Genomic DNA, 22,500 nt, shown 5'->3' with positions numbered 1-22,500 from the left:
TATATATATATGGTACATTTTAACACTTCATTATAAGGGAATTAGAATCAAAAATATACTTGATTTTAATCTTCAATGACGACAATTTTAGAGCCCTCTCTCTCTCTCTCTCTCTCTCTCTCTCTCTCTCTCTCTCTCTCTCTCTCTCTCTTAATATTTCTAGACAAATATCTATTCTTTTATTAGATAAAATCCTCCCCGATGCATTTCCTCCCTTGACTTTTGTTAATCTTGTTAGGCAGAAAAACGGAAAAAATAGTTTTTTTTTCCTAACGAGGGAAGGAAATATTGTTACGACTCGATTGCTTTCTATACCTTTTTTATTATTTTTCGTTTTCCTTTTTCATTTTCGTTCGTTGTTTTATTCTTTTTTTAGTTCGCTCCCGGTAGTTTTCGGATTTTTGCTTTATTCTAAACTTCTTTTTTTTTTCAAAACAGTTATTTCCAAAATTTTTCATCCAAAATATTTATTTTCAAAACATTTGATTCCAAAACGTTTTTTTTCCTAAAAGTTTTTTCAAAAATTTGTTTCCAAAATGTTTTTTCCAAAATGTTTGTTTCCAAAAAGTTTTTTCCAAATATCTGTTTCCATAAAGTTTTCTTTACAATAAGTGTTTCTAAAACGTTTGTTTTTCCAAAATGTTTGTCTCAAAAAACATGTTTTTTTCCAAATGTTTGTTCCCAAAATTTTTGTTTCCAAACTATTTATTTCCAAAACGTTTGTTTCCAAAATGTTTATTTTTTTAAATGTTTGTTTCCAAAATGTTTTTTCGAATGTTTGTTTCTCAAAAAAACTGTTTCCAAAATGTGTAAATTACCTGACATTTTGATACACATAAAGAGTCCCCTGATTAAACATGTATTCATAAATAGACTAAATTATAAATATTCAAACATTCAAATAGACATTCCAGGCGACAAATAAATTCCCAGAACAACGCCAAAAAAAATTCCTGGAAAGCTAAAAAAAAAAAAAAAAAATTTAATATCAGGCAGAACTGAACGAGTGAAAGCTGATGCGATTGAAAGAGAAAAAAAAATGAAAAAAAAAAATGAAAAAAAAAGTGAGGGAAGCTTCGGATTTGGTGTAAAAAATGGGATCATTGGCAATGACAGGTAATGGGGTCTAGTTCCAAAGGGACAGACAGGACGGGACGGGACGGAACGTTTGAGTTTCATCTGTCTATCTGTCTACGAAGTAATGGCCTCTGTCTGTAATGGCTTCTATCTGTAATGCCACATGTATTTCGGTTTTCTGTTTTTTTTAATTGTCAATCTTACTTTTCTCTTTGCTAAATGGCTTCTGTCTATAATACTATTCTCCTTGCATTTTGATTCTCCCTTCTTCCTAATGAACACCAAAATATTCTTTGGAAGCTTCAATTTCAAGTCAATGGACCCTTTGGCGAGCATGTTCCATATGGATAGGGTTCGTCTACTGAATAATAATAATAATAATAATAATAATAATAATAATAATAATAATAATAATAATAATACATAACACGAAGGAAGGAGGGAGAGGACTACTAAGTACAGAGGACTGCGTCAACATCGAAAACAGAGCACTGGGGCAATATCTGAAAACCAGTGAAGACGAGTGGCTAAAGAGTGCATGGGAAGAAGGACTAATAAAAGTAGATGAAGACCCAGAAATATACAGAGACAGTGAGAAAGACAGAAAGAACAGAGGACTGGCACAACAAACCAATGCACGGACAATACATGAGACAGACTAAAGAACTAGCCAGCGATGACAATTGGCAATGGCTACAGAGGGGAGAGCTAAAGAAGGAAACTGAAGGAATGATAACAGCGGCACAAGATCAGGCCCTAAGAACCAGATATGTTCAAAGTATGATAGACGGAAATAACATCTCTCCCATATGTAGGAAGTGCAATACGAAAAATGAAACCATAAACCACATAGCAAGTGAATGCCCGGCACTTGCACAGAACCAGTACAAAAAGAGGCATGATTCAGTGGCAAAAGCCCTCCACTGGAGCCTGTGCAAGAAACATCAGCTACCTTGCAGTAATAAGTGGTACGAGCACCAACCTGAGGGAGTGATAGAAAACGATCAGGCAAAGATCCTCTGGGACTATGGTATCAGAACGGATAGGGTGATACGTGCAAACAGACCAGACGTGACGTTGATTGACAAAGTCAAGAAGAAAGTATCACTCATTGATGTCGCAATACCATGGGACACCAGAGTTGAAGAGAAAGAGAGGGAAAAAATGGATAAAGTATCAAGATCTGAAAATAGAAATAAGAAGGATATGGGATATGCCAGTGGAAATCGTACCCATAATCATAGGAGCACTAGGCACGATCCCAAGATCCCTGAAAACAAAAGGAATCTGGAAAAACTAGAGGCTGAAGTAGCTCCGGGCCTCATGCAGAAGAGTGTATCCTAGAAACGGCACACATAGTAAGAAAAGTGATGGACTCCTAAGGAGGCAGGATGCCAACCGGAATCCCACACTATAAATACCACCCAGTCGAATTGAAGGACTGTGATAGAGCAAAAAAAAAAAAAGCAAAAAAAAAAAAAAAAAAAAAAAAATAATAATAATAATAACAAATAATAATAATAATAATAATAACAACAACAACAATAATAATAATAATAATAATAATAATAATAATAATAATAATAATAATAATAATAATAATAATAATAATAATAATAATAATATAATCATAGGGACACTAGGCACGATCCCAAGATCCCTGAAAAGGAATCTAGAAAAACTAGAAGCTGAAGTAGTTCCAGGACTCATGCAGAAGAGTGGGATCCTAGAAACGGCACACATGGTAAGAAAAGTGATGGACTCCTAAGGAGCAGGATGCAACCCAGAACCCACACTATAAATACCACCCAGTCGAATTGGAGGACTGTGATAGACTAAAAAAATTATTATTAATAAAAAAAACTTCGATGGGGCACAGACAAAAAAGCTTAGAAAAAGCAAAAGCCTTTGCTTTGGTCACAAAAAAAAAATACAAGTAAAACATTGTTTTGGAAAAAAGATAGAAACGGTAAACAATACAAAAGACAACTTTCTTTTTTGAAAAGAATAAAAAGTTACAAGAAAACCCTTTGTTTTGGATGCAAATAAAAAAGTAAAATAAAAATATATTATTTTGGTACAGGCTAAATAATTTACAATAAAGAAATCTTTCTTTTGGTTATACAGAAAAAATTCATACCTTCCTAGACAAAAAAATCTTAGAAAAAAAAGTAAAACGCTGTCTTTCTTTTGTGTCTATGATATCTCTTAATTGTCTCTTTGCTCTCTGCTAATGGAGCCGAAAGGTTTTTTTTTTTTACAGGAGAGAAAAAATGAGAATTTGTTTTTCTTTTTTGTCTGGAGAGACGAAATGAGGACAGATAAAGTCAACGAGGGACAACCCGAATGAAACTGGCTGGACAACGAGTTAGAAACGATTTAACCTACGGAATTCGAAGAAGAAGAAGAAGAAGAAGAAGAAGAAGAAGAAGAAGAAGAAGAAGAAGAAGAGAAGAAGAAGAATTTCATATCAGAACATGACAGAAAATAGTTCACATTGGTTACACTTGAAACGATTTAGCTGTGGAATTCGAAAGTAGATAAAGAGGAAGAGGGAAGAGAAAATAAAGGAGGGAGAGAGAAAATAAAGAGGAAGAAGAAAGAAGAAGGAAGGAGGAAGAAGAACTTCATAGCAGAACAAGTACAGAGAAGAGGTAGAGAAGGAGAAAGAGGAAGAGAAAGAGAAAGTAGAAGAAGAGGAGTAAGAGGATGAATAATAATAAAAAGAAGAAGAGGAAGAGGTAGGAATCGGTTTTTCTGTTTACGTTCGTCCACGAAATCCCCAAACCACAATTTTTCATGGCTCCATTACACCTAGAAAAAAAACCCAAAACTACCATCAGGCTGACTATGATAACACAAAACCCCCCAAAAAAACCATCCTACGCCCATTCACGCCCAAAATCTAACGAGGACTCTTAAATTAGGGGCCAGGAGACCCAACGTGACAGCCAACCTCGGAAAGCACTCTTAATGCCAGTCGATCTCACGAAGCATTACTTCGACAACATTCGCCAACATTCGCCAACGTCTAGCGATTGCTGCCTCTAATGTTTAGTACGCGGAGATTAGCCCAAATTAGGGACACTTCCGGGCGAATGGCCCGGCCCCTCATTCCATGTATACAACTTCCAGCGGGGTTTTAATGGCAATGGTGTGCGCGCCGTTTTCATGGCCTGGTGATTCCGGTCAGCAATATTTATTTATTATTATTATTTATTTTTTTTTTCATTTAATCATTTGTCAAATTTCTCTATGATTTTTGCTTAGATGTTAGAGACAGTGGAAAATTCGATATGAGCTTTTTATTGTTCGTTAGGTAAATTTAAAGGAGAGAGAGAGAGAGAGAGAGAGAGAGAGAGAGAGAGAGAGAGAGTTACAAGGAGTTACAAGGATTTTGATGTCTCAAAGACATCCAAGGTGACATCATGCGCTCACGTATCGAGAGAGAGAGAGAGAGTGTGTGTGTGTGTGTGTGTTACGAGGAGTTACAAGGATAAGGATGTCTCAAAGACTTATAAGTCCATCCAGGGAGGCATCATGTGCTCACTTTTCGAGAGAGAGAGAGAGAGAGAGAGAGAGAGAGAGAGAGAGAGAGAGAGTTACGAGGGGTTACAAGGATTTGGATGTCTCAAGGACTTATTAGTCCATCCAAGGAGACATCATGTGCTCACTTATCGAGACACAGACAGACAGAGAAAGCTTGTTATTGCTTTAGTAACCCTTCACATTTAAATCACCTATTTGAAAGAGGAAGAGAGAGAGAGAGAGAGAGAGACAGACCTTCCCTAACTTCATGTAGGATTATACCTCCAATACCAAGAGAAACCCGACATATTATTTTCATCCAATCCTCCCTCAATTGGTTAACTCACACACTGCAGTTAACTAAGGATTAACTTTCGTGAAACAGGGCTGAGCCAACCAATCGATTGGCCGAGTTGACCCAAATTTGATAATGAGTTCGCTAACTGCTCTTAGCCGCCGGGGTACTGTAGTGTTATTGCCGGTGATTTTCGTATTACTCGAGCCAAGGGTGCATTTGATTATTTGTGTTTAAAGATTGTAATAATATATATATATATTATATATATATATAAATATATCATACATTATCATATATATATATATATATACCCATACATACATAATACTATATATATATAATATATATCATATATATATATATACATATAGATAATATAGAATAGATAGATAGAATAGATAGATAGATAGATAAATAGATATATATACATATATATCTATCTATCTATATATATAATATATATATATATATATATATATACGTAATTCACCGGCGACGCTACAGTACCCGGCGGCTAAGAGCAGTTAGCGAAGTCATTATCAAATTTGGGTCAACTCGGCCAATCGATTGCTTGGCTCAGCCCTGTTCACGAAAGTTAAACCTTAGTTAACTGCAGTGTGAGTCAACCAATTGAGGGAGGATTGGATGGAATAATATGTCGGGTTTTTCTTGGTATTGGAGGTATAATCCTACATGAAGTTTGGGAAGGTACTTCTCTCTCTCTCTCTCTCTCTCTCTCTCTCTCTCTCTCTCTCTCACTGTCTGTCTGTCTCTGTCTCTGTCTTCCTCTTTCAAATAGGAGATTTAAAAGTGAAGGGTTATTACAGCAAGAACAAGCTTTCTCTGTCTGTCTGTCTCTCGATAAGTGAGCACATGATGTCTCCTTGGTTGGACTAATATGTCCTTGAGACATACAAATCCTTGTAACCCCTCGTAACGCTCTCTCTCTCTCTCTCTCTCTCTCTCTCTCTCTCTCTCTCTCGAAAAGTGAGCACATGATGCCTCCCTGGATGGACTTATAAGTCTTTGAGACATCCTTATCCTTGTAACTCCTCGTAACACACACACACACACACACACACACTCTCTCTCTCTCGATACGTGAGCACAGATGTTATCCTTGGATGTCTTTGAGACATCAAAATCCTTGAAAATCTCTCTCTCTCTCTCTCTCTGTCTCTCTCTCTCTCTCTCTCTCCTTTAAATTTAAATAACGAACAAGAAAAAGCTCACATACGAATTTTACTGTCTCTAACATCTAAGCAAAAATCATAGAGAAATTTGACAAAATGATTAAATGAAAGTAAAAAAAAATTAAATATTATCATATATATATATATATATATATATATATATATATATATACATACATTATATATATACATATATATATATATATATATATATATATATATATATATATATGTATATATATATATATATATATGCTTAAAAAATCACTGTAGATGCACGTGACTTCATGAATAAGCGAATCCCATAGTTGTTAAATTTATTAAAAATATTTTAAGTTAAGCTCTCATTTTTAGTCTTTCAGTTATTTATTTACTGAACGATCCATTTTCTATTGAGTAATTATTGCATTTTGTATACATTTATATATACAATTTATATAAAATTGAAAATAAATAAGTAATTAAAACTAGATATAGATAAATAATTAAAATAAGCAACTGGTAAATGAATATGGAAAATATTTAAATAAATAAATAAAAAATATAAATTGATAAATAAATGAATGAATCAATAAATGTAAAAGAAACCTTCTCGAATAAAAATTGATAAATAAATATATATATATATATATATATATATATATATATATATAATATATATATATATATATATATATACTAATATATATATAAAGTAACTAAATATAAATAATAGAATAAACAGTAAATACACGAAAATGAATAAACAATAATTATAATAAAATAAATACATAAACAAATAAGTAAATAAATAAACAGATAAATGTAAAAACACCTTCTCGAATTAGAGTTAATAAATAATCAAAGATATATATATAAATAAAAAAGGATAAAACAATTAATAAATGAAAAAACATAAATAGGTAAATAAAGTAAACAAATAAACAAATAAGTAAATAAATAAATAGATAAATGTAAAAACATTTCCTTCTCGAATAAAGATTAATAGATAACCAAATATATATAAATAAAAAGATGAATAATTAATAAATGAAAAAACATAATAAAAAAATAAACAAATAAATAAATAAATGCCAAAGCACCTTCTCCACTTTACTCTCAGTTCCTTGAAGTCTTTGCAAGTGTTTTGCCACTTCAGTGACTTTTTCATCCGCTGGAAAGTGTTCTTCTGGAGTCTTAAAGTGTAGGGGCACAAAAGACCAGCTCCTGATAGATAAAAATGGTAATGAAGAACAGTAGGAGAAGGAAAACCAACCTAAGCATGGCATGGATAGACTATAAGAAAGCCTTCGACATGATACCACACACATGGCTAATAGAATGCCTGAAAATATATGGGGCAGAGGAAAACACCATCAGCTTCCTCAAAAAATACAATGCGCGACTGGAATACAATACTTACAAGCTCCTGGAATAAGACTAGCAGAGGTTAATATCGGAGAGGATCTTCCAGGGCGACTCACTGTCCCCACTACTCTTTGTAGTAGCCATGATTCCCATGACAAAAGTACTACAGAAGATGGATGCCGGGTACCAACTCAAGAAAAGAGGCAACAGAATCAACCATCTGATGTTCATGGACGACATCAAGCTGTATGGTAAGAGCATCAAGGAAATAGATACCCTAATCCAGACTGTAAGGATTGTATCTGGGGACATCAGGATGGAGTTTGGAATAGAAAAATGCGCCTTAGTCAATATACAAAAAGGCAAATTAACAAGAACTGAAGGGATAAAGTTACCAGATGGGAGCAACATCAAACACATAGATGAGACAGGATACAAATACCTGGGATTAATGGAAGGAGGGGATATAAAACACCAAGAGATGAAGGACACGATCAGGAAAGAATATATGCAGAGACTCAAGGCGATACTCAAGTCAAAACTCAAAACGCCGGAAATATGATAAAAGCCATAAACATATGGGCAGTGCAGTAATCAGATACAGCGCAGGAATAGTGAAATGGACGAAGGCAGAACTCCGCAGCATAGATCAGAAAACCAGGAAACATATGACAATACACAAAGCACTACACCCAAGAGCAAATACGGACAGACTATAAATAACACGAAAGGAAGGAGGGAGAGGACTACTAAGTATAGAGGACTGCGTCAACATCGAGAACAGAGCACTGGGGCAATATCTGAAAACCAGTGGAGACGAGTGGCTAAAGAGTGCATGGGAAGAAGGACTAATAAAAGTAGACGAAGACCCAGAAATATACAGAGACAGGAGAAAGAAAGACAGACAGAACAGAGGACTGGCACAACAAACCAATGCACAAACAATACAGGAGACAGACTAAAGAACTAGCCAGCGATGACACATAGCAATGGCTACAGAGGGGAGAGCTAAAGAAGGAAACTGAAGGAATGATAACAGCGGCACAAGATCAGGCCCTAAGAACCAGATATGTTCAAAGAACGATAGACGGAAATAACATCTCTCCCATACGTAGGAAGTGCAATACGAAAAATGAAACCATAAACCACATAGCAAGTGAATGCCCAGCACTTGCACAGAACCAGTACAAAAACAGAATAGGCATGATTCAGTGGCAAAGCCCTCCACTGGAGCCTGTGCAAGAAACATCAGCTACCTTGCAGTAATAAGTGGTACGAGCACCAACCTGAAGGAGTGATAGAAAACGATCAGGCAAAGATCCTCTGGGACTATGGTATCAGAATGGATAGGGTGATACGTGCAAACAGACCAGACGTGACATTGATTGACAAAGTCAAGAAGAAAGTATCACTCATTGATGTCGCAATACCATTGGACACCAGAGTTGAAGAGAAAGAGAGGGAAAAAATGGATAAGTATCAAGATCTGAAAATAGAAATAAGAAGGATATGGGATATGCCAGTGGAAATTGTACCCATAATCATAGGAGCACTAGGCACGATCCCAAGATCCCTGAAAAGGAATCTAGAAAAACTAGACGCTGAAGTAGCTCCATGACTCATGAAGAAGAGTGTGATCCTAGAAACGGCGAACATAGTAAGAAAGTGATGGACTCCTAAGGACGCAGGATGCAACCCGGAACCCCACACTATAAATACCACCCAGTCGAATTGAAGGAATGCGATAGACCAAAAAAATAAAAAATAAAAAAAAACTTCGATTGGGTCACAGACAAAAAAGCATAGATGAAGAAAAAGCCTTTGCTTTGGTCACAAAAAGAAATTACAGTAAAACATTGGTTTTGGAAAAAGATAGAAATGGTACAATACAAAAAACAACTTTCTTTTTTGAAAAGAATAAAGTTACAAGAAAACCCTTTGTATTGGATGCAAATAAAAAAGTAAAATGAAAAATATAATATTTTGGTACAGGCTAAATAATTTACAATAAATAAATCTTTCTTTTGGTTATACAGAAAAAAATTCATACCTTCCTAGACAAAGAAATCTTAGAAAAAAAAGTAAAACGCGTCTTTCTTTTGTGTCTATGATATCTCTTAATTGTCTCTTTGCTCTCTGCTAATGAAGCCGAAAGGTGCGAGGAGAGAAAAAATGAGAATTTGTTTTTCTTTTTTGTCTGGAGAGACGAAATGAGGACAGATAAAGTCAACGAGGGACAACCCGAACGTAACTGGCTGGACAACGACTTAGAAACGATTTAACCTACGGAATTCGAAGAAGAAGAAGAAGAAGAAGAAGAAGAAGAGAAAGAAGAAGAAGAAGAAGAATTTCATATCAGAACATGGACAGAAAATAGTTCACTTGGTTACACTAGAAACGATTCAAGTTGTGGAATTCGAAGTAAATAAAGAGGAAGAGGAGGGAGAGAAAATAAAGAGGAAGAAGAAGAAGAAGAAGAGGAAGAAGAATTTCATATCAGAACAAGTACAGAAAATCGTCTTTTTTTTTCACTAGAAACGATTTAAGTTGTGGAATTCGAAGTTGATAAAGAGGAAGAGGAGGGAGAGAAAATAAAGAGGAAGAAGAAGAAGAAGATGAAGAAGAATTTAATATTAGAACAAGAACAGAAAATCGTTTTTTTTTTTTTTTTTACACTAGAAACGATTTAAGCTGCGGAATTCTGAGAAGAGGTAGAGAAGAAGAAAGAGAAAGAGAAAGAGAAAGTAGAAGAAGAGGAGTAAGAGGATGAATAATAATAATAAAAAGAAGAAGAGGAAGAGGTAGGAATCGATTTTTCTGTTTACATTCGTCCACGAAATCCCCAAACCACAATTTTTCATGGCTCCATTACACCAAAAAAAAAAGACCCAAAACCACCATCAGGCTGACTATGATAACACAAAACCCCCCAAAAAAACCATGCCACGCCCATTCACGCCCAAAATCTAACGAGGACTCTTAAATTAGGGGCCAGGAGACCCAACGTGACAGCCAACCTCGGAAAGCACTCTTAATGCCAGTCGATCTCACGAAGCATTACTTCGACAACATTCGCCAACATTCGCCAACGTCTAGCGATTGCTGCCTCTAATGTTTAGTACGCGGAGATTAGCCCAAATTAGGGACACTTCCGGGCGAATGGCCCGGCCCCTCATTCCATGTATGCAACTTCCAGCGGGGTTTTAATGGCAATGGTGTGCGCTCCGTTCTCATGGCCGGGTGATTCCGGTCAGCAATATTTATTTATTATTATTATTTTTTTTTTTTTATTTAATCATTTTGTCAAATTTCTCTATGATTTTTGCTTAGATGTTAGAGACAGTAAAATTCGTATGTGAGCTTTTTCTTGTTCGTTAGGTAAATTTAAAGGAGAGAGAGAGAGAGAGAGAGAGAGAGAGAGAGAGAGAGAGAGAGTTACAAGGAGTTACAAGGATTTTGATGTCTCAAAGACATCCAAGGAGACATCATGCGCTCACGTATCGAGAGAGAGAGAGAGTGTGTGTGTGTGTGTGTGTTACGAGGAGTTACAAGGATAAGGATGTCTCAAAGACTTATAAGTCCATCCAGGGAGGCATCATGTGCTCACTTTTCGAGAGAGAGAGAGAGAGAGAGAGAGAGAGAGCGTTACGAGGGGTTACAAGGATTTGGATGTCTCAAGGACATATTAGTCCAACCAAGGAGACATCATGTGCTCACTTATCGAGAGACAGACAGACAGAGAAAGCTTGTTATTGCTTTAGTAACCCTTCACATTTAAATCTCCTATTTGAAAGAGGAAGAGAGAGAGAGAGAGAGAGAGAGAGAGAGAGAGAGAGAGAGAGAGAGAACTTCCCTAACTTCATGTAGGATTAGACCTCCAATACCAAGAGAAACCCGACATATTATTCCATCCAATCCTCCCTCAATTGGTTGACTCACACTGCAGTTCACTAAGGTTTAACTTTCGTGAACAGAGCTGGGCCAAGCAATCGATTGGCCGAGTTGACCCAAATTTGATAATGAGTTCGCTAACTGCTCTTAGCAGCCGGGGTACTGTAGTGTTGCCGGCGATTTTCGTATTACTGAGCAAGGGTGCATTTGATTATTTGTGTTAGAGATTGTAATATATATATATGATATATATATATATATATATATATATATATATATATATATATATATATATTATATATATATATATATATATAACACACATATAGATAGATAGATAGATAGATAGATAGATAGATAGATAGATAGATATACAAAATATATCTATAAATATATTATATATCTATAATATATATATATATATATATATAAATATATATATATATGTAGGCATAGGGTTTTTGATTAATAATATATTGCCTATGGAATGTGGAGAACAGTGAGAAGCAACGACCCGTGAAAGCTGATGAATGAGTATTCTATGGGTGACGTGAGATAAAAATGCTTAGTTGGACAAGTCAATGTACTGAGTTTATAACTCTCTTTCAAAGTGCCTGTTTGTGAAACTGGATGCAGCTAGAATTGCGGAGGCGTTAACGAACTGTGTGTTCGTAAGTGCGTGTGCGCCTCTTTCTGTTAATAATGTTGAATACCCGAGTCTATGGGGGATGTTTGTGAGAGGCGTCTTCGAGAGAAAGGCAAGAAGCCGTGGCGCTCACCGGGAGTCTTTGTTACATAGTGTTTATAGTGTTCCGACTGCTTGGACGGTTCTGGCGGAACTGGCAATGGAGGGACAGATAGTTCCCAGAGGGGTGTAGACTTTTTGGTGACTAATGGTGACTACCATTACTATCAGACATTTTACTGTTCGGGGTTTTTTGAGTTAGTTGATTATTTATTCATTGTTAATAAATGTTTATGTTATGATGCAACTCTCTCATTTTCATTACCTGTTAGAATGGAGAGAAAGAGGTGGAGAATGGAGAGAGAGAGATTGCTTAGAGAGAGAGGTGTCGGTGCTAGAGAGAGAGAGAGAGAGAGAGAGAGAGAGAGAGAGAGGCTGTGTGTAATACTGTGTGTTGGTTTGCCTGACGTTCGTGCTACACGCTTACCTAATGTAATGCGGGAATCTCCCCATTACAGGATTTGGTGGCTAGCGGTGAAAAAAGTGGTATAAAAGAGGTTTTTTTTTATGCCTAGGAACGCCAATGAAGAGATATGGGTGACCAGTTAGAAAATAAAGGGGTTATGGGTTATGGCTTAGTGATAGTTTTCGAACGACAAAGCCTTTGTGGGATTGTGGAAAATTGTTAAATTGTTAGATCTCAGTTGCTAAGTGAAGGGGGTAGAGAAATATCCGTCCGTGGGATGTGGGATGAGGAAAGAAATTCTATTGGAGTCATCAGATTTGCCCGTACCGAGATTCTTCAGGACGTGAGAGCAACTCAGTCTGGTTTGTGAGTGAGAGTTGCCAGGTGCCATCTCGCCGATCGCGTTTTCATTGTGCTGACAAGATTTACGTATTCTACGCGAATTCCAAGTTCTTTTGTTCCCATTATGGAGTGGTGAGTGTTAAAATATTGTTTATCAAATGGGAGGGTTTTTGTTTAAATATTTCAGTGGAATGGGGTTGGTTCAAGAGGTCAAAACATTTTTTCTTTCCCCATAACAGAAGTGACGTGTTTTCTTTATTTGCACGTGTTTATGATAGACGTATTCGTCTTTGTTTAATATGAGGGTGTATAAGATGTATTTGTGCATGTGAATTGTGCTTAGATAAGCATATTTGGCTTAGAGACAGAGCGGCCACAATTTTACGGGCTCAGCACATTGCAAGGGGAGTATGGCCTGCCTCGAGGGAGGGGCATTGCGAGGGTACTGGCATCCCTTGGGTGATAGTGGCATGGAGGGTACCACTGGCCTCCCTAAGAGGGGATTGCAGGAGATGGGTACTAGTGCATGCCTCGGGGGAGTGTCCTATCGCTTGACTGAGGGATGTTTCAATGCTTACAGGAGGGAGAAACCTTTTTTTTTTCTAAGTGTGGGTGAACTCCCCCTTTCTTTTTTTTCTTTGTCGGGCTGTCGAGAGACGAATTTGCCCTTGACAATGAAATGCTAGGACATCAGCTGATTGATTAGTCGATGAAGTGAAATGCCCATAGAGTCTTTTTTTTTAGAAAAGAGATTTTTTTTCCCCTCTTGGATGATGAGAAGAGGAAATAAAAGAGAATTGAAATGCATTGTATGGGTGTATGTTTTACTTGTGCCTTGGAAGACACAAATATAATGGGAAACACAGATTATTATTATTTTTTTTTTTGTGTTGGAGGGATTACTTTGAAAATGGTGCCGAATGGTGTTGCCCGATGCCGTAAATGGTTTTGATTGTGTGTCATAAGGTTCAGCATTACTGTTGTATGTTATTTTAAATTTCACCCTTTTGTTACTTGAGATTTGTTCAAGCAAGAATTAATTTTGCTATGGAAAGTTATATTATTCTTATAATAATTATTATACTTGAGATGTGTCACTGGAGGGTTGCTTAAGTATAATTATCATTACGGAAGACTTGTTTTACGCGAGATTTGATATATTTCATGGGAGATTATTCTATAATTATTACAGATAATTATTCATGGAGAATTATTACAATGAGTTAATGGGAGAAGACTTGTCTTAATTATTTGTTGAGTTTTTGTAACTTTGGAGAATATTTCAGTCATTCACGGGGATGAGTTTTGCTGAATCTTGATGAGTCTGGCTGAATCTTGGTGAATTGTGGTGAAACTTGCTGAACTTTTGCTGAGTTTTGTGCTGAATTCCTTGGAGAATGGATAAGCATTAACATTGATGATATTTTTTTATACTGATACCAGTGATTTTGATGACAGCAAATTTTGGTGATTTTGTGATAATGATACTTCTGATACTGATTTTTTATATACTAATACGTGGGTATTTTAATGGCTATCAAGGGAGGTGAAATCTTTTGTGAATTTGGGAGGAACTAACAACATTTTTTTTTTCCTTTTTTTTTATGAGTTCAGCAGATAATTGCTTGACATCTAGTGAGTCACGAGAGATAGTGAACAAGGCTGTTGATTTTTCTTTTCTCCTTTTTTGGAAGTTAGTCATAGCTGACACAAGTTTTTTTACCAAGGGTGAATTTGAATTTATTTTTCTCTCCAGTTGGTGTGAATATTTTTTTAATATCTCAGTTCGTGACTTAGAGTCATTGTTCGGGAACGTGTTCGTGTTTTAGCTATTTGATGCTGCAGAGAAATATATGGGAGAATTTCTTGCATGTTTTGAATGCATACGTAGTGGCACTACATTTTTTCTCTGGATATTTGTGTTCCAGAAATTGTGAGTTTTTTTTTGCACAATACCTTTGTCGTATTTGTGACAACTTTGTGAGAGATAGGAAACTTGGCTAAGTTTTCTAGTGGCCTATGTCGTAGTGCATATGGAGAAGTCTTGGCTAAGACCCTTTGAGTTTGGAGTTCTGTTATAATAAGTTGTGGCACATTGGTGATTTTTTCTAGAATTTACTAGACATTTTTATTTGCCGAGTTTTTGCCTTTTTTTTAGCAGTTATGCTAAATGGAGAGAGTTTTATAGTTTTTGACTATAACATTGAGTTATTCTCTGGAGAACTGGAATTATAATTGAGATATATTTGGAGTTATAATTGGAGTTATATATTATTCTGGAGTTATGATTTGAGATATAATATATTGGGGATATATTTTTGGCCATTTTGATATTTGCCAATGTGATGAGAGCTATGTTTAGTTCAATTATTTTGCAGCCATCTTTGTTGCAAATGGAGACACATTTTTGAGGAGATTATGGGGCAATATTTGTGAGTGTGTGAGTGCACAATTTTTTGGAGATATATTTTTTGGAGCCTTGTGTTATTCCACATGGAGTTGGAATTAAATAGAGGTGATTATTCTCTATTCCTGGAGTGGTGGTTTTTTTTATTAACATGTGGCTATTGGAGAAATAAGAAAGAAATATAAGGGGTTGGTTGTTAACCAAATGGAGGAAACATTTTTATAACCGGAATGGTGTTATTATTAATATGGTGTCTCATAATGGAGTTGGAATTAATCTTGGGCGTGTGACCTTTTTTTTGTGGGTATGGAGTTTTTTTGAGACAAGAGGAGATTTCTGTGGTTCTTTCTCTTTGGTTTCGTGACTATTTAGAGGCGAGTGTCATTACTGCATTACGAGTCCTATGGAGATGTGTGCATTTTTTATGTTCGCAAGTATGTTATTTTGGAGGCATATAATTGGGCTGTGTCATGTTGAGAGAATAAGTCTTTGAGACAAGTTTTTGAACACATTAATCATATCCTGGAGTTAATTCTGTGAAATGTGTCAGTTAGACCTTTTTCTGTAGAGTCATGAGTTTCCAAACTTGTGTGTCTGACTAGACAATTTTTATGCTGCTGTTTGAGCATACGTCCGCAGGCGTTTTTTCTGCTGACAAGCGATGTGATGAGCCGTGTGCTGATCCTTTTCCTTTAGTGATGGTGATAGATCAGAATTTTAGCAATATCTGGAAATGTTGACAATAGCATTTCACGAAAGCGCATGTGTGAGAGTTTGCTTTCTGGCAAATTCCGTAACTTTACAGGGAGCATTTCTTGGGGAAAAACGCCCGTGGGGAGTTATGTATATCATACATATGTTATGTATTTTGTGATTGGGGAAACCTACTTGTGATTATTTTTTTTTTTATTATTTTTCTTCCTTTTCCTTGAGAGATGTAATTTTGAGGATTGAGTCTTAAATAGCATTTTTTTTTTACCAGGAGATGTGATTTATCGGGAGTTGTTATTTACGTAAATGGTAGTTTGACATTAAGTCTCATTGTGATTAATTGTATGAGCAGTAAAGGGGTTTTGCTGTTAAACATTGGAGATTTTGAGTTGTGATAATGACTTATGATTTAGTAGTCATATTAAAGGGAGTTGATTGGGAGATGTTCAGTTAGTATTTCTGACCTTTTGAGATCATTGTTTGGTAGAAGTAGTATGTCTGGGTTAATTTTCTTAGATTGACCAGTGACTTGACTGACATACTGACACACCAAAAGTCATTTCCCAACGCCAGCAAGACGTCCACCAGCCGTGCAGAGAGGATGCTGCCGTGTTGACCGTGGTGATTACGAGAGTCTTCAAGTTCTACAGCGTGTCTTTTGGGGATCTGCAGAAGCCATGAGAAGTCTTCTACAATGAGGGAGGCATTCCGTCTTCCTACAGTCTACTGTCTGTGCAGCTAGTTGCAGACAAACAAAGAGGGATATTCAAGAATCCGAAGAGAGAAAAATTCTAGTGTTATTTGGAGATATAAGAGTAACAGACATTATTTCATAATGCCAGAGACGTGCAGTTATTACTTATATTTTATTTTAATCCGGCCAATGTGTTTTAGATTATATAAGCTATTTTGCTAGGCGGGGGCTAGCGTGGTAGTGGCCGAGCCATGTAGGCCTAGGGTTTTTGATTAATAATATATTGCCTATGGAATGTGGAGAACAGTGAGAAGCAACGACCCGAGAAAGCTGATGAATAAGTATTCTATGGGTGACGTGAGATAAAAATGCTTAGTTGGACAAGTCAATGTACTGAGTTTATTAACTCTTCTCAAAGTGCCTTTGTGAAACTGGATGCAGCTAGAATTGCGAGGCATTAACGAACTGTGTGTTCGTAAGTGCGTGTGCGCCTCTTTCTGTTAATAATGTTGAATACCCGAGTCTATGGGGGATTTTTGATAGAGGCGTCTTCGAGAGAAAGGCAAGATGCCGTGGCGCTCACCGGGAGTCTTTGTTACATAATGTTTATAGTGTTCCGACTGCTTGGACGGTTCTGGCAGAACTGACAATGGAGGGACAGATAGTTCCCAGAGGGGTGTAGACTTTTTGGTGACTAATGGTGACTACCATTACTATCAGACATTTTACTGTTCGGGGTTTTTTGAGTTAGTTAATTATTTATTCAGTGTTCATAAATGTTTATGTTATGATGCAACTCTCTCATTTTCATTACCTGTTAGAATGGAGAGAAAGAGGTGGAGAGTGGAGAGAGAGAGATTGCTTAGAGAGAGAGGTGTCGGGGCTAGAGAGAGAGAGAGAGAGAGAGAGAGAGAGAGAGAGAGAGAGACTGTGTGTAATACTGTGTGTTGGTTTGCCTGACGTTCGTGCTACACGCTTACCTAATGTAATGCGGGAATCTCCCCATTACATATATATATATATATATATATATATATATATATATATATATATATATATATATATATATATACGTAATTCACCGGCAACACTACAGTACCCCGGCGGCTAAGAGCAGTTAGCGAAGTCATTATCAAATTTAGGTCAACTCGGCCAATCGATTGCTTGGCTCAGCCCTGTTCACGAAAGTTAAACCTTAGTTAACTGCAGTGTGAGTTAACCAATTGAGGGAGGATTGCATGGAATAATATGTCGGGTTTCTCTTGGTATTGGAGGTCTAATCCTACATGAAGTTAGTGAAGGTCTCTCTCTCTCTCTCTCTCTCTCTCTCTCTCTCTCTCTCTCTCTCTCTCTTTCCTCTTTCAAATAGGAGATTTAAAAGTGAAGGGTTATTACAGCAAGAACGAGCTTTCTCTGTCTGTCTGTCTCTCTGTCTCTCTCTCAATAAGCGAGCACATGATGTCTCCTTGGATGGACTAATAAGTCCTTGAAACATCCAAATTCTTGTAACCCCTCGTAACTCTCTCTCGATCGATCGATCGAAAAGTGAGCACATGATGCCTCCTTGGATGGACTAATAAGTCCTTGAGACATCCAAATCCTTGTAACCCTTCGTAACTCTCTCTCTCTCTCTCTCTCTCTCTCTCTCTCTCTCTCTCTCTCTCTATTTAAAATTTACCTGACGAACAAGAAAAAGCTCAGACGAATTTTACTGTCTAACATCTAAGCAAAAATCATAGAGAAATTTGACAAAATGATTAAATGAAAGAAAAAAAAATTAAAGATCGCCTGAATATTAAAAAAATAGTAACCACTTATACTTTGGCTTGGCTAAGCGAGAGCCCCTCGACATTTACCGAGCCAAGGGTGAGGCAGGATGAAGAGAAATCCTTCAAGAATAAGCGTGGTGCACATTGAGACACAGGGCAGGGCAGAGCAGGGCAGGGCAGGGCAGGGCAGGTCAGCACAGGGCAGCATAGGTGTAGTGCGGACATTGAGAAGCAGTCTGTCATCCTCTGCAGGTCCCGTGATCATGGCTGTCGCTTATGATTACCTGAGAAACCTCAGCTCAGAATCTGACTTGGAAAATTAATTCGAGAGTACTTTGTTATTATTTTTTTTTCTTTCTTTCTTTCGCTCTATCACAGTCCTCTAATTCGACTGGGTGGTATTTATAGTGTGGGGTTCTGGGTTGCATCCTGCCTCCTTAGGAGTCCATCACTTTTCTAACTATGTGCGCCATTTCTAGGATCACACTCTTCTGCATGAGTCCTGGAACTACTTCAGCATCTAGTTTTTCTAGATTCCTTTTCAGGGATCTTGGGATCGTGCCTAGTGCTCCAATGATTATGGGTACAATTTCCCCTGGCATATCCCATATCCTTCTTATTTCTATTTTCCCTCTCTTTCTCTTCAACTCTGGTGTCCCATGGTATTGCGACATCAATGAGTGATACCTGTTCTGATACCATAGTCCCAGAGGATCTTTGCCTGATCATTTTCTATCACTCCCTCAGGTTGGTGCTCATACCACTTATTACTGCAAGGTAGCTGGCGTTTCTTGCACAGGCTCCAGTGGAGGGCTTTAGCCACTGAATCATGCCTCTTTTTGTACTGGTTCTGTGCAAGTGCCGGGCATTCGCTTGCCATGTGGTTTATGGTTTCATTTTTCGTATTGCACTTCCTACATATGGGAGAGATGTTATTTCCGTCTATCGTTCTTTGAACATATCTGGTTCTTAGGGTCTGATCTTGTGCCGCTGTTATCATTCCTTCAGTTTCCTTCTTTAGCTCTCCCCTCTGTAGCCATTGCCATGTGTCATCGCTGGCTAGTTCTTTAGTCTGTCTCATGTATTGTTTGTGCATTGGTTTGTTGCGCCAGTCCTCTGTTCTATCTGTCATTCTCCTGTCTCTGTATATTTCTGGGTCTTCGTCTACTTTTATTAGTCCTTCTTCCCGTGCACTCTTTAGCCACTCGTCTTCACTGGTTTTCAGATATTGCCCCAGTGCTCTGTTCTTGATGTTGATGCAGTCCTCTATGCTTAGTAGTCCTCTCCCTCCTTCCTTTCGTTTTATGTATAGTCTGTCCATATTTGCTCATGGGTGTAGTGCTTTGTGTATTGTCATATGTTTCCTCGTTTTCTGATATATGCTGCGGAGTTCTGCCTTCGTCCATTCCACTATTCCTGCACTGTATCTGATTACTGGCACTTGCCCATGTGTTTTATGGCTTTATCATATTTCCAGTATTGAGTTTTGACTTGAGTATCGCCTTGAGTCTCTGCATATATTCTTTCCTGATCGTGTCCTTCATCTCTTGGTGTTTTATATCCCCTCCTTCCATTATTCCTAGGTATTTGTATCCTGTCTCATCTATGTGTTTGATGTTGCTCCCATCTGGTAGCTTTATCCCTTCAGTTCTAGTTACTTACCCTTTATGTATGTTGACTAAGGCGCATTTTTCTATTCCAAACTCCATCCTGATGTCCCCAGATACAATCCTTACAGTCTGGATTAGGGTATCTATATCCTTGATGCTCTTACCATACAGCTTGATGTCGTCCATGAACATCAGATGGTTGATTCTGTTGCCTCTTTTCTTGAGTTGGTACCCGGCATCCATCTTCTGTAGTACTTTTGTCATAGGAATCATGGCTACTACAAAGAGTAGTGGGGACAGTGAGTCGCCCCGGAAGATCCCTCTCCTGATATTAACCTCTGCTAGTCTTATTCCAGAGCTTGTAAGTATTGTATTCCAGTTGCACATTGTATTTTTGAGGAAGCTGATGGTGTTTTAGTCTGCCCCATATATTTTCAGGCATTCTATTAGCCATGTGTGTGGTATCATGTCGAAGGCTTTCTTATAGTCTATCCATGCCATGCTTAGGTTGGTTTTCCTTCTCCTACTGTTCTTCATTACCATTTTGTCTTTCAGGAGCTGGTCTTTTGTGCCCCTACACTTCCTTCTGCAGCCTTTCTGTTGGTGGGGGATGGTGTTTGTCTCCTCTAGGTAATTGTATAGCCTTTCACTGATGATACCTGTTCTTCCTGTGGTCATTCATTTGGGTGCATGGTGATTTGAGATACAATGCTGGAGTTGTTCTGCTATTCGTGGGTGTAGGGCCTTGAGGGTTTTGAGCCAGTATCCATGGACTTCATCGGGACCTGGGGCTTTCCAGTTTGGCATTTTCTTTAGTTGGTGTCTGTGTCTGTCGTGATGTCTGTGAATCTTTGTTTTATTCTATCTGTTTCTTCTTCCTTGACTTCCTGGAGCCATGTTGCATGTTTGTTGTGTGATACCGGATTGTCCATATGTTTTCCCAGAGTCTCTTACTTGGTTCAGCTTCAGGAATTTCTTGGTGGTTGTCTTCCCCTCTTAGTTGGCTGTATAGTCTTTTCTGGTTGGTTGCGAATAGTTTGTTCTGTTGGTATTCCTTATTCCTGTTCATGTCCCGTTGGATCTTATGTGCTTTGGCCTTAAGCCTCTGTTTTACATCTTCTATTGTGTTGTTTAGTTCCCTCTCATGTACTTTTGTATTTCTCGTTGAGTTCCTCCCTTGTTTTCTTGCTTCTTAGCCTTTTTTCTGCCATCTCTTTCAGTTTACTTAAGTCAGATCTCATCACCATGATTTGCTTTTCCAGACGCCTTTTCCAAGGAGGTTGCTGTTTTGGTTTCTGTTGGGTTGGTTGTGCTGGTGGTGTTAGTGTTCGAATCCCCATCAGTTCTGCTACTAATCTTCCTCCTGCATATTCCAAGTTATTTGTTTCTGTGATACTGGTGGTGTGTATTATGCCCATTATTTCATTGACCTCACTTGTTTTCTCCCTTAATTTCTTGGTGATGTAGGCTTTCATGGAGGGGATCTTTGTTCTCTCTGTATCTGGCTCCATCCATTGTCTAATCTTTTCTACCCATTCCGTCCTCTCTGTTACTTCGTCGGTGTTTCTTCATGTGTCGTTGTTTGATACCTCATCATCCCTGTTGCCTTCTGTGGCATCGTCTCTCAGTTCGTCTTCGTGTAATTCGTTGTCGTGTGACATTTCCCTTTCCAGTTCTTCTCTTTCTGTTGGGGAGAGCCAGTTCTTTTTCTTTATGTTCCTTACTTGATTTGCCAGCCTCTGCTCTGTTTGGGGGGTGTTATTCCTCTCATTCCAGATGTTGACCAACCTTCTTCTATATCCTCTCTCCGTCGGGTTGCTTCTGATGTAGCATCTCCATATTTCCTTATTTTCTTCTCTTGTCCATTTCTTCCTTTGGTTTGCTTCTGTAGCTCCAATCTCAGGCTGTTGGTTACTGTCGTTGTGGTGGTCAGTTGCTGGATGACGACCTTCAAGTACCTGACCGTCTTCCCCTTCAATTGGGTTGAATACCTGGCTGCCGACGAAGCTCCTCTGTGCCAGCATGATTATTCCATTTACGTCTTTGTCGTTTATTCCTTCATTTCTTAACATCATTGCTGAGTTTTGCTATTTAACCCATCAGGGATAGGTACTCATTTACAGCTGAGTAGACTGAGGAAATTATGGTAAAGATCCTTTCCCAAGGAATCAACGTCGAGGAGAGCGGTCACCCATCCAACGATTGACCAGCCCCAATGTTGCTTAACAAGTCCATTGACGACCTAACCCACTCTGCCACGGCACCACATATTATTATTATTATTATTATTATTATTATTATTGTTATTATTATTATTATTATTATTATTATTATTATTATTATTATTATGTAATAATAATAATAATAATAATATAATAATAATAATAATAATAATAATAATAATGATAATAATAATAATAATAATACCTTTATTCCACAATATTACAGTGGGTATTCTTACAATGTGCATTTGTAAGGGAAA

General features: G+C 37.5%; 1 protein-coding gene across 1 annotated transcript in view; it reads right to left on the bottom strand.

The window, feature by feature from the left end:
- LOC135199104 (uncharacterized) overlaps positions 1-22,500 on the bottom strand; it is a 41,506-nt gene that overhangs the window by 18,283 nt on the left and 723 nt on the right. The gene's annotated exons all lie outside the window — the stretch shown is intronic.

This window comes from Macrobrachium nipponense, chromosome 25 (assembly GCF_015104395.2).
Source record: "Macrobrachium nipponense isolate FS-2020 chromosome 25, ASM1510439v2, whole genome shotgun sequence".
Classification (NCBI taxonomy): domain Eukaryota; kingdom Metazoa; phylum Arthropoda; class Malacostraca; order Decapoda; family Palaemonidae; genus Macrobrachium; species Macrobrachium nipponense.
Note: the sequence above shows the minus strand (reverse complement) of the source record. Positions and strands in the feature narration are given on the sequence as shown.